This window comes from Amphiprion ocellaris, chromosome 1 (assembly GCF_022539595.1).
Source record: "Amphiprion ocellaris isolate individual 3 ecotype Okinawa chromosome 1, ASM2253959v1, whole genome shotgun sequence".
Classification (NCBI taxonomy): domain Eukaryota; kingdom Metazoa; phylum Chordata; class Actinopteri; family Pomacentridae; genus Amphiprion; species Amphiprion ocellaris.
In genome coordinates this window covers 17,161,971-17,174,315 of record NC_072766.1, presented here as the reverse complement: position 1 = coordinate 17,174,315, position 12,345 = coordinate 17,161,971, and the positions used below count along the sequence as shown (strand labels likewise).

At 36.8% G+C, this 12,345-nt stretch overlaps 1 long non-coding RNA gene across 1 annotated transcript; it reads left to right on the top strand.

The window, feature by feature from the left end:
- The first annotated feature begins 6,502 nt into the window (after window positions 1–6,502).
- On the top strand, window positions 6,503–11,691 carry LOC111572450 (uncharacterized). Its single transcript, XR_002746477.3, has 3 exons — window positions 6,503–6,819; window positions 9,910–10,134; window positions 10,987–11,691. It is a non-coding gene; the product is annotated as an uncharacterized LOC111572450 (long non-coding RNA).
- Window positions 11,692–12,345: the final 654 nt, after the last annotated feature.

Sequence of the window (12,345 nt, the reverse complement as noted above, 5' to 3'; positions counted from 1 at the left end):
GAAGTCCAACCTCCTGAGAAAAACGGCCGAGTCGAGACTCCAGTTAAAAAAAAAACTCGAAAACGACAAAAAATAGATGATAAATGCGCAAAAAAAAGAAGGTTTAGTATCTGAGCCAGTAGCTCAGGGGATAAGAAGACAGACTCCCAAGTGGGAGGTCGCAGGTTCAAGACCCACCACAGACACTTTTCTTTGTTTGTCTTTGTCAGGATTTTGATAAAATTTAAGAAGTGTCTGGTCTTGAACCAGCGACCTGCAGCTCTACAGGCAAATCCTTAACTCACTGAGCTACAGATCAGATGAAAAGAACTGATTTCGTCGTCCCTTTGGCATCGTAGTTTCTGAAGTGACCACATGGGCAGAGCCAAGGCGGAGTCTGGGTGGAGTCAGGGCGGAGAGTAGGTGGGGAGGTGGGTGGCGGCCTCCCCCCTCTACTCCCCCACCACCCGAGTTCTTCGAGTCTCCACGAGTTCTTCCAGTCTCCACGGGTTTTCCCGAGTTTCTGGAGTTTTCACGAGGTCAGAGGCAGAACAAGTTGTCATGAAGAGGTGTTGAAGTCGGCCAGGATGGACTGACTTTTTACAGCGACTAGAAGAAAGACGACTAGAAGAGCAGGTCTTTAACCACCATCCATAAAATCCATGGAGTCGGCTCCAGTGAAATGAAAGAAGGTCAACTTTATCAACCTCCATCCAGATGTTCAACTTGATATCTTTAGTTTGACATTTTTAGCACCACAAACCTTTAGTATCACACTTTATTATCATTTATTAGGACTTTAATGGAATCCACCAGCAGATTTACTTTTTGTTGACAAACTTTATTCTTGTCGTCGTGGGACTGCAGTATTTAAAACTCTTCCTTCTATTTGACCTCATGTTTATTAGTTTTAGTGGAGAAAGTTATTTTAATTGTCAATTAGTCTCGTAAAAACCAAATAATAAATTGGATTTGTCAAGAGGTTTAAATTTCTTACTTTGTCATATTTTAAATATGACAAAAAAATATAAAAATAAAGCGTCTTTAGACAATTTGACCTGTAAATGGTGTTATATAAATAAAATTGAATTCAAATTGTATGTATCTTGTAATGTTGAAGTAATTCAGCCATATATGTTGGAAAACCCATTTTCTTTGTCCATTAATCTGTTGATTGTTTTCTCCAGTAATTCATTTCTTCTTTTGGTTTATAAAATGTCAAATCCAAATATATTCACTTTACTGTCATAAAAACCAAAAAGATTTACATTCATGATGCATGAATCAGGCAGTTTTTCACTTTTTATCTTAGTTTAGTCAGAAAGATAGTTGATAATGTGTGAATTGTTGCAGCTTGTGAGCCGTAAAAGGTTTTAATCTTTGGGGCGAGTGTCAGAAAACATTTAGAAACCAACATCAGCAAAACACTCAACAAAGATTTGAACATCATTAAAGGGAAATCCAACTTTTGCATGACAATGTCTAATTAAAAGACATTTATTTCCAACGGAAATGTGCGATATTCATCCTCTGGAGCTTTCTCTTCACATCGTCTTCCACCTGGACTGGTTTTGTCGGGAGCATGTGCAACAAACATTTGAAAAACTGCACTTTAACATCAATGAATGACACTGAAGTTTAATCTCTACATAAATGAGAGTCTGGATGTGCTGCTCTGTCATTAACTCCTAAGTTTAGGGAAAGTTCAAACAAAAGAGGACAGTTCAGATAAGACTTGAGAATGAGCTTATTTTGAACAAACATCTCAGACTTTCTGAGCTTCACCACCTCTAGCAAGATATTTTAACAAGCAACTCAAGAGATCCAGAAGTTGGAGAGAGTTAGCTTTAGTTGAGCCAAAGAACGTGGGACGCTAACCTAGCAAACATTTCAGAATTTTCTCTGTGAATTCAGAGAAATAATTTACTATTTAATGACAGAGCTACACATCTTAACTCAATCTCATTAAAACAGACTCTAATTCAGAGTCATCCATCCATATTAAAGTGCAGTTACCCAAAATGTTTGCTGCATGAGCTCCAACAAAACCTGTCCAGGTAGAAGGCCACTTTGACAAACAGGAAGTGGACGATTCCAAGCAGATTTATAGAAGGGGGAACCGGACTGTACTAAGTTTGGTCGAGTATAGAAGGGTGTTTTGTGGGTTTTTAAGGCTGATAATGATTATTAGTGAGACATTTGAAGTAGATATTCATTTGCAGTAAATGAAAGTATTTAAAATCTTGGAGTTCAACTTAGAAGAACACAAACTCTAACAGAAAACTTTGTTGATACGTTTTTGTTTTGTTTACAGATATTAAGTTAAAGGAGTTTTATTCGTGATGTATAACCAATCAAATCACTCCAGAAGACAGAGCGACCACAGGTAGATAAAGGTTCAGAGCCAAAGCAGCGCCATTTTTAAATGTATTTATTACCATAAATCAGTAAAAAAAAAATAAAAAAATACTGATAATCAGTAAATCAGTCAGCCCAGAATTACTACAATTCTACAATGTATGTCTCTTTCCTTTGACTTGTTATTTGTACAATATACGATGTATATGATGGCGTTTTTTCATACCAAAGGCTATACTATGATGTTTTCTAAGAGACATACGATGCTACTCTGTTTGTTCTGGCCCTGGGCCACTGCACTCCTCCTCTGTTGTTTTCTGGATTGTACTCAGCTGCATACCTTCGTCCACCCGGCCTCCGTTGACTCGTCCCGCCTGCCGTCTCTGGAGCTGAAGCTGGACTGGAACAGACCAAAGTACAGTGCAATCATGATGCCAGCTGCCTCTCAAGAGCAGCGGAACAGATGTGATCAGAAAGAAGTAATTTTCTTTTTTCTTTTCTTTCTGGTTGACTGGTTGGCAAGGACCATAAAACACACAATTTGATACATGCATGATAAGACAGATGATACATGCAAAGTACAACTAACATGGAAACTGATTATAGTTTACTGCTATGGTGTACGACTCTGGCATTAAATATACTACATATATAGCTGGTCTTAAATTCAAAAATATGTAGATGAGCAAATCAAGTACAGTAAGGGCAATGCAGAGTTGATTAGTGGAAATGGGCAGCTGGAAGCAGTGGGCTGGAGGAAGGTCAGCAGCAGCATCCCACAGATGGAGACTAGGCCAGTTGGTGGGAGAACAAACACAGATCTGAAGCATCCAGCTCTGGGACCAGGGACACTCAGAGAAAGGACACAGGGAGAAACAGAGTGAGTGTAATGCAATAATGGTATATATAGTAAATACATAGGTAGTCAGAGAAGGGCTCAGTGCATCAAGAGAGGTCCCCCAGCAGCCTAGGCCTATAGCAGCAGAACTAGGGGCAGAACTAAAGGGATGTCCAAGAGGAAGACTCCAGCTGACCCCCTCAGCATCCCCCAGTCAGCCCTAACTATAAGATTTGTCAAAAAGGAAGGTTTTAAGACGGTCTGAAAAAATAGAGAGGGTGTCCGCCTCCCGAACCCAAACTGGGAGCTGGTTCCACAGGAGAGGAGCAGATAACTGAAGGCTCTGCGTCACATTCTACTTTTAGAGATTCTAGGAACAAGTAAGCCTGCAGTCTGAGAGCGAAGAGTTCTGCTAGGATAATATGGTACTATCAGGTCTTTAAGATATGATGGAGATTGGTTGTTAAGAGCTTTATATCTCAGAAGAAGGATTTTGAATTCTATTCTAGATTTAACAGGAAGCCAATGAAGAGAAACCAGTATAGGAGAAATATGATCTCTCTTGCTAACTCCCGTCAGTACTCTGGCTGCAGCATTTTGGATCAACTGTAGATGTCTGAGAGAGCTGTTGGGACAACCTGATAATAAGGAATTACAGTAGTCAAGCCTAGAAGTAACAAATGCATGGACTAGTTTTTCAGCATCACTCTGAGACAGGATGTTCCTGATTTTCACAATATTTCTCAGGTGGAAAAAGGAAATCCTACAGATTTGTTTTATGTGTGGTTTAAAGGACATGTCCTGGTCAAAGATAACCCCGAGGTTCCTCACAGTAGTACTGGAGGCCAATGTAATGCCATCCAGAGTAACTATATGCTTTGACTGCAATTTTCTAAGATGTTTGGGGCCAAATACAATGACTTCAGTCTTGTCTGAATTTAGTAGTAGAAAATTGTAGGTCATCCAGGTCTTTATGTCCTTAAGACAATCTTTCAGTCTGGCTAGCTGATTAGTTTCATCTGGCTTCATAGATAAATACAATTGAGTGTCGTCAGCATAACAATAGAAATTAATACAGTGCTTCCTAATAATATTGCCTAAAGGAAGCATGTACAATGTACTGAAAGATTTCAGCCAATTAAACCTTAAATTCATTTACCTAAGAAAGCCATCCTTTAATGTCTTACCTTAAAATGACCCACATTTTAAAAAATATAGGTGCAAAGTAAAAGTTTCACACTAAAGATTAATCACTGATGAACATTTAATTGCTCAGCAGATATTCAGGACTACTGACAACACAGAACCTTAACCTCACTGTTTTAATCACATTTAGGTTTTCTAAACGTTACATTAATGTGAACCAGCGTCTCCACTGACAGTTTTATAAACTAAATGTACCACATTACAGTAACACAACACACTTCAACTGTTTACATGAAACTCAACACAAACATCGTTAGCTTAATGCTACGTTAGCTTTAATCAGGCTACGACTGAGCAGCTAGCTCGGTTAGCATCGCTAACATTGAAACTAATATTTACTGAATGCTAACTTTCTTCTCTGGTCAACACACACAGAAATAAACTCCACCAACATCTGGAGTGCATGGCACACATTACATCTGACACTAAAGATGCATATAAAGTGCATTAAAAGCGGCACCGATATAAAAATAAACATTAACTTACCGAACTATCAGAGTCCTTTCAGTGTCTGCTGGTAGAATCAGCCGAAGGTAGAAAACTGGTTAAAACAAGCCAACAGACAGGAAAACTGTCTGTGGAAAATGTTCTGCTGCTGCACCGATAAATAAACCAACAGTTATTATATCAGAATTAATCCAAACAGGAGAACAGAATCTCTGCTGCCTCCTCCATAGGACCTGTCAATCATTCCAGACCAGACCGTCAATCAAGTAGTCCCGCCCCCTGGCTTCGCAAAACTTTAACGCTCTATAAAAAAAATTCAATCTTGATTTATTTTAAGATCAGTCACCTGATCCCTCATTTTGACCATGAAAACTAACGAAAAAATTATATTAAATTTATTAAAAATTATATTATATAAATTATATACAGTCTATACACCGTACTCCGTTTGGCTCCACACTTGCTGATGACCACTTCCGGTCTCAGAAAACGAAAAAAACGGACCTTTTTTCGTTTCTGTCTCTTACTGATTTTACTTTTTTGTTATTCTAAATATAAAATGAAAATCAAAGCATTTTTTAAATTTCGTATATCCCCTTTTCGATCATGAAAAGGAAAAAAGCCTTGTATTTCAATTTAAATTTTTGTATTTTAAAACGAAAATCAAATAACCACTCGTTTTTTGTTTTTCAATACCTGTTTCCGAACGGAAGATCCAATTGCCAAAATATACACGGACCCGGCACAAACCTTTGACAAAATTCACAGTTTAGACAACATTAGTGAAGAAGGAAGAAAATGTGGAGAAACTACGTTAGGAGAGTATGAAGAACAGTCTTATTTTAACACAAGGGAGACACCAATGACCTATTAAAGAAACCATTTACAAAGACAGAACTGAAGCGCTCACTCCAGGCAAGGACCAGATGTGCTATATAATGATAAACTCAGCTTGGTGAGTCATCCAAGGATATTTTATTACAATTTTTTTTTTTTTTTTTTTTTTTTAAGTTTGGGAGATAGGACATTACAGGCCTGCTTTAACATCCAACACATGCAAAATAATGGAGAAAATGACGAATGAACTGTTACCAAATATTATAGAAAATAAAGAACATGTAAAGCAATACACAGAATTCAAATGATGGGAAATGATGCGACTTGTGGAATGAAAAGAAAAGAAATTGCAGCTAAGACAGCAAAGGAAGCCACAAAAAATATTAAGACCAAGGCGCATCATTAATCAGACACTGAAGGAAAGGAGGCAAAAGTTTCACAGGGTTCAAAGAAAGGTGGGATTTTTGCGGTGAGATGAGATAATAATAGCAAAATTCAGATTTGGACACACAGGATTGATCTATTCAGAACAAAGAAACATAATACAGGCAAAATGTGACCACGGGGGGAACAAGGGTGGGTGGATGTATGTATGTATATATATATATATATATATATATATATATATATATATATATATATATATATATATATATATATATATATATATATATACATACATCCACCCACCCTTGTTCCCCCCGTGGTCACATTTTGCCTGTATTATATATATATATATATATGGATAGATAGATACTTTCACGAAAGCAGCTGATCGAAAACCTCAGAAAGATTAAAGTAAAAATTTAAATTAAAGATAGTCCATGAAACTACTCAAGAAATAGTCAATAGTCAGCAAATCATATTTCAGTATCTTAGATAAACAAATTCAATCTAGAGAAGGAGGTTTAAAAAAAACTCTTTTAGTTAAGTTGTCCACATTTTGTACCACAAGATGGCGGTAATGCACTAGTTTGTTTCTGTTCCGAAGAAGAGGAGGAATTCCTGTTAGTAAAGCCAGTAGAACCTGTTCTAAGACGTCACATGCAGCAGTTTTTAATCAAATAAATGGAGCTAAAAGTTTAGACAATTGTCCAAAAGAATTGCCGTTGGTGTATTTCCTGCTTTATCGACCCTTTTCCTCGATTTGTAAGGTAAGGAATCGACTTTTTGTTTGAAGACTTTCCCCTACAAACCGTTCACTACTCCTCTTCTAAACACGTAGATGCGCTGAAATCCGTTTTATTTGGGAGATGATTTACACGCCGAATTTAATAAAACACCCCAAAAGTGGAGAATATGGCCTCATGTCACATTTTCCTGTGTATTTTCGTTTCCACGTAACCAATTTAAAACCTAATTGCCAGATTTAGACTGTACCCTGGTGTGGTGTAGTTCAGTGAAGTTGGAAAGATGTTCACAGATTCGGACTTTCAGCATCAATAACTCATTAGATAAACGTTGTCAAAACATAAATGCTGCCCCTTTCCCATCGTTGAAAGGTAGATAATATGCTACAAGCCCAGTTTTATCACCATTAGCTGTCCTTCCACCACCAATTGTTATAAATATTTTTTTAAAGTACTAAAAATGTGTCACCTCAACCCCTGCTAAAAACTGTGGTTGCAGTTCTAATTACATCTTTGCTTTACTTTACTTGCTCTGTGGCCCAGATTGTAGTTGTTGAAGTACTTCTAAAGGACCTGGTAAACTCATGTAATGCAGTTTTACATCTGCCAAATAGTAAATTCGACCTCTCCATTATGACTGAAAAGACTGATTTCATTCATGAAGGTTGTACTTGAAGGATTATAGACTACAGGATAATTGCAAAAGAGATTATGTCTTTATACTGCTACAACTTGGCTCCAAAAGCCGCAACAAAACCAGGAGACAACAATGGTGTGGTGACTAAAAACGGTTTATTTCCACGCAAAACAACCCAAATGGGCATGAAAGACCCAAACAAAACCCAGAATCATGCTACTGGAGTTCCACATGGCCGCAGCTCCTGTCAGAGAGAGCCAGATGCTAGAAGAGAGGGAGGTTTTATGTAGTTTGAGCCACTTGCTCCCAGGTGTGGCTCAATCAGCTGATGACCCTCAGCTCCTGAACAGGCACACCTGGTGTCCAAGTGGAGGGTCGTCACAATACCTATAAAAGCCATCCGTAAATCATGTTAATTGCAGTCAGAACAACGACATGTTCGTCATGCTATTGTCTAAACATTGGAAAACATACCGTAGTGTTGGCTGTAATCATCCTAAATGTCAGACATGATGACACTATCATCTAAAACAGCTGTAGAGTTTCACTAAAGACATTTTGTTTTGACAAAATGATTTGGATTTGCACAGAAGGACTGTTTGATCCACATGAGAGCAGCTGTCGATGGATTTAAAACTGGGCAACACAGGGGTGACCTGCCAAAAAGTGATCATCTACCAAAAACTCATGGCGTGATTCTTGTTAAAGCTGGAGACCAGTTTATATACAGCTGTTTTCATCTGGATCAAACAGTCTGTGTGCAAAACAGAACTTCATGTATGGTCAGAATGAAATCAGTGTTATTTTTATGTGCTGCCCAGTTAAAATGCTGAGGTTGTGAACCCACAGTGTTTTTATGGTATGATTTTATGAGAATAATTTCCATATTTAATAAAATAAAAACCTACAAAGACAATAAAAAAAGTTCTCCCGACTATCATAAATGTTATGGCTAAGACCCCACAGTATTATTAATTTTGGAGATTAACCTGACTAACTTACAACATAAAAGTACATACATATGCTACCGTTCAAAAGTTTGGGGTCACTTAGAAATTTCCTTATTTTTGAAAGAAAAGGGTTTTTTTTTTTTCAATGAAGATAACATTAAATGAATGATAAATCCAGTGTAGACATTGCTAATGTGGTAAATGACTATTCTAGCTTGAAATGGCTGATTTTTAATGGAATATCTCCATAGGGGTACAGAGGAACATTTCCAGCAACCATCACTACTGTGTTCTAATGCTACGTTGTGTTAGCTAATGGTGTTGAAAGACTCATTGATGATTAGAAAACCCTTGTGCAGTTATGTTAGCACATGAATAAAAGTGGGAGTTTTCATGGAAAACATGGAATTATCTGGGTGACCCCAAACTTGTGAATGGTAGTGTAGATAAAGCCCAAAAATTCCAAAGATTCTTTGTATACAATTGGCAAGCTTTATTTGTTTTCTTGATTTTCTATATTGTTTGTTTTATTAGTATATTAACAAAGGTGTGCCTTTGTTGACTCTGTTTCTTCGAACCAAATAATTGTGACCAAAGAAATGTTTGCAGATTACAGCATAATCAGGCCTGACATTTACAATCTAGTCAGCGTTCTAGTTTCGTTTCTGATGTTTGGGCTGATATTGTTGTTTAGACTGTATTTGACAGGATTTACAGATGGGTTTTATACATACAGTGAAGGCACTGTCTCTGTTGCTATTATCCTGGAGGGGTTCCAATCTTTAAAACACAACATATTCATTCATTTTGATGCAGTAACTTTTCAGTTACAGTGTGGGGTCTACAGTCACTTTAGTGCAGGTTGAATAAATCATTTAACCCTCGTGTCGTCCTGTGGGTCAAAATTGACCAGTTTTAAAGTTTGAAAATGTGGGGGAAAAAAATATTTTCACAGTGAAAGTTCTGATGTCCACATTTTCAGCATTTTTTGGAAATCTTTGAACATTTTTTGGTTGGAAAAAAAAAAGAACTGTTAAAAATGTTCCTTAAGAACATTCACTTAAAAATCAACCAAAATCCAGCGAATTTCACTGGATTTTGGTTGATTTTTATATGAATGTTCTTAAAGAAAATAGTAGAAGTTTTCCTGATAGATATGGAATCACTTTAGATATTTTTAGGATTTTTTGGAAGATTTTAACTCATTTTTTGAAAATATTTACAAGAATTTTCTTGCCAAATTTGGGGGATTTTTTTTATTTTAAAATAAAACTTTTAAGGGAAACCTTTAAGGAATTATTGGAGTTTTCTTCCTGAAGGTTTTGCAAATTTTCAGAAATTTGTGGAATTTTTGGATTTTTTTTTTCATACAAGGAAGCAATATTTTTTGATTCCCGTAAATGAGGACAACAGGAGGGTTAAACATCACATTATTATTGTACTGCAGGCATTGCATTCAGACCCATCCACATGTTCTGTAGTTTGTTGACATTAACTCCTTGAAGATCTTTTGTCTTTTCTTGGCAGCCTCAGTGTGGATCATCAGCTGACCGTTGGGCTGTCTGAGGTGGAACAGCTTCCTTCCCTTCTTCACCCACTGCAGCAGGAATGACCTGAAGGATGTCTTGGTGATGGAAGACCTGCACCACGTCCACCTGCAGCATCCAGACATGAAGTCCATCTTATTGAACGTCACCCAAAGCTGCAGGCTGAAGGCTGCTGTCAATCCAGGAAGCCCAACGAAGCCCACAGGTTGGTGAACGGTGTTACAGCCACAAGCAGCAGCTTTAGCGTTAATTCACTAAAGATTTGACACTCGTGGGCTGTTTTTTTTTTTCATCACGAGTGGAAATATTCTGTTTCAGCAACAGTCAATTGTTCATGTCTGACAGGTGAAACTGAATCTTAAGGATTCAAAAAGCCCACAGTGTCAGGTCTCATGTAATGAGTGTTAATTTGGTTGATGTAGTATTTTTTTAATGTAACACTTGTGACCGTAACACTGTTCAGTCTAACCTGGTATGATCTCCATCCTCTCCTTTTCCTGCTGTCTGATCCTCTTCCCACCACGTCTTCCTACCTCTGACATTCTCTAACTCGATGTCATACGAAGCTGGAACAAACAGTTTAACCTTCGTGTCGTCCTGCAGGTCAAAACTGACCCGTTTTAAAGTTTGAAAATGTGGGAAAAAAATATATATTTTCACAGTGAAACTTCTGATGTCTGCATTTTAAACATTTTTGGGAAATTTTTGAACATTTCTTGCCAAATTTGGGGGATTTTTTTTTTTTTTTTTAATAAAACTTTTAGGGGAAACTTTGAAGGAATTGTTGGAATTTTCTTCCTGAAGGTTTTGCAAATTTTCCAAAATTTGGGGAATTTTTTAGCTGAATTTTTGGATTTTTTTGAGACAAGGAAACAGTATTTTTTGGTGCCTGTAAATGAAGACAACATGAGGGTTAAAACATTAGAGTTCATATAGTTCTTATTTTTCAGTTATTACAGTTAATATCAGTGTGCTGTTCTAATAGCAGATAGAGGTAGTTACTGCGGTATATTTACATATAAATGCTCATTTCTGTTGCCCTTTGTTATGTTCACAGCGACGTAAACCAAGAACCTGAAACATGAACAGACTTGAGAACAGCTCACTGTCCAGTTTATGGTCCTGCTATTTAAACTGTCTCACACATGATGAATGGTGGCTCCTGGTCTTTACCTTCTTATCGACTGCTTCAGTTACTTTTTCCAGCTCTGCATGACAGCCAACCTACATTCTGTTTCTCTGTCTTCACTGTGAATGTAAAGGCAGCTTTTATTCCTTCACTCAGTTTACAGGCTGCAGCCGTATATGAAATATTGTTTTAATATTGTGGTTTCTCATGTTTACAATCTCTGTATCATCTATCAATCAACTGTAACTTTTTTACTAAAAAATATGCTGTACTTGAAATTTAGCCCTTTTTTCATGATGTAGACTTATGTTGTGACAGTATTTACTCTCTACTGTAAGTTGTGCACTACATTATTAATTATTTTATACTTCTGTCCTGTTCAAATTTGTTTAAATTAATGCAGTTTCTAAACTGCAATGAAGGTATGAATTATCATATGTAATAAATGTGACCAAGAGCAGCATGTAAAGTATTATAATTAAGATAATCTTAATGCAATGAGATGATTATACAGTACTACACTGAAGCCGTTGCTAGAACTTAGAATTCATTTATAAGGCTATTTAATGTTAGATTTAATCGACATTGTATACTGGAAGGATTTAATGTTGTTTTTGCACACTCATAATAAAGGATCAAAAGACAGATACTGGAGTTTGTATTTTCCTTTTGTGTGTAGTTAGTGTGTAGTTAATCTGTTAGTTGTGAAAGTTGGTGTGTCTGATAAAAAGACTTCAAATTCCAACAGGAATTGTGCTCAGTCCCAGTTATCTCCTACTGAAACCTTTTTGATGTCAAATTGGGGAACTATTTTACCACTAAAATGCCATAGTTTCCAAAATATGACAAAAACATCATAGTTTAGTATGTCATCCAAAATATGACAAAAACGTCACAGTTTAGTATGTCCAAAATATCACGAAAACATCATACTTTAGTATGTCGTCCACAATGTGACAAAAACGTCATAGTTTAGTATGTCATCCAAAATATGACAAAAACGTCATAGTTTAGTATGTCGTCCAAACTGTCAGTAAAACGTCATAGTTTAGTATGTCGTCCAAAATGTGACAGAAACGTCATACTGTAGTATGTTGTCCAAAATGTCACTAAAACGTCATACTTTAGTATGTCATCAAAAATATCACTATGGCGTTTTTTTGGCGCCAAAATTCATGATTTTTTTTTTCAAAGAAAACCTTTCTGGAGTGTTTTTCACAGCCTCCTTTACATTATTTCATCATATGGCACGTTCTTACAAGATGTTGAAAAATTTTTCGACATAGT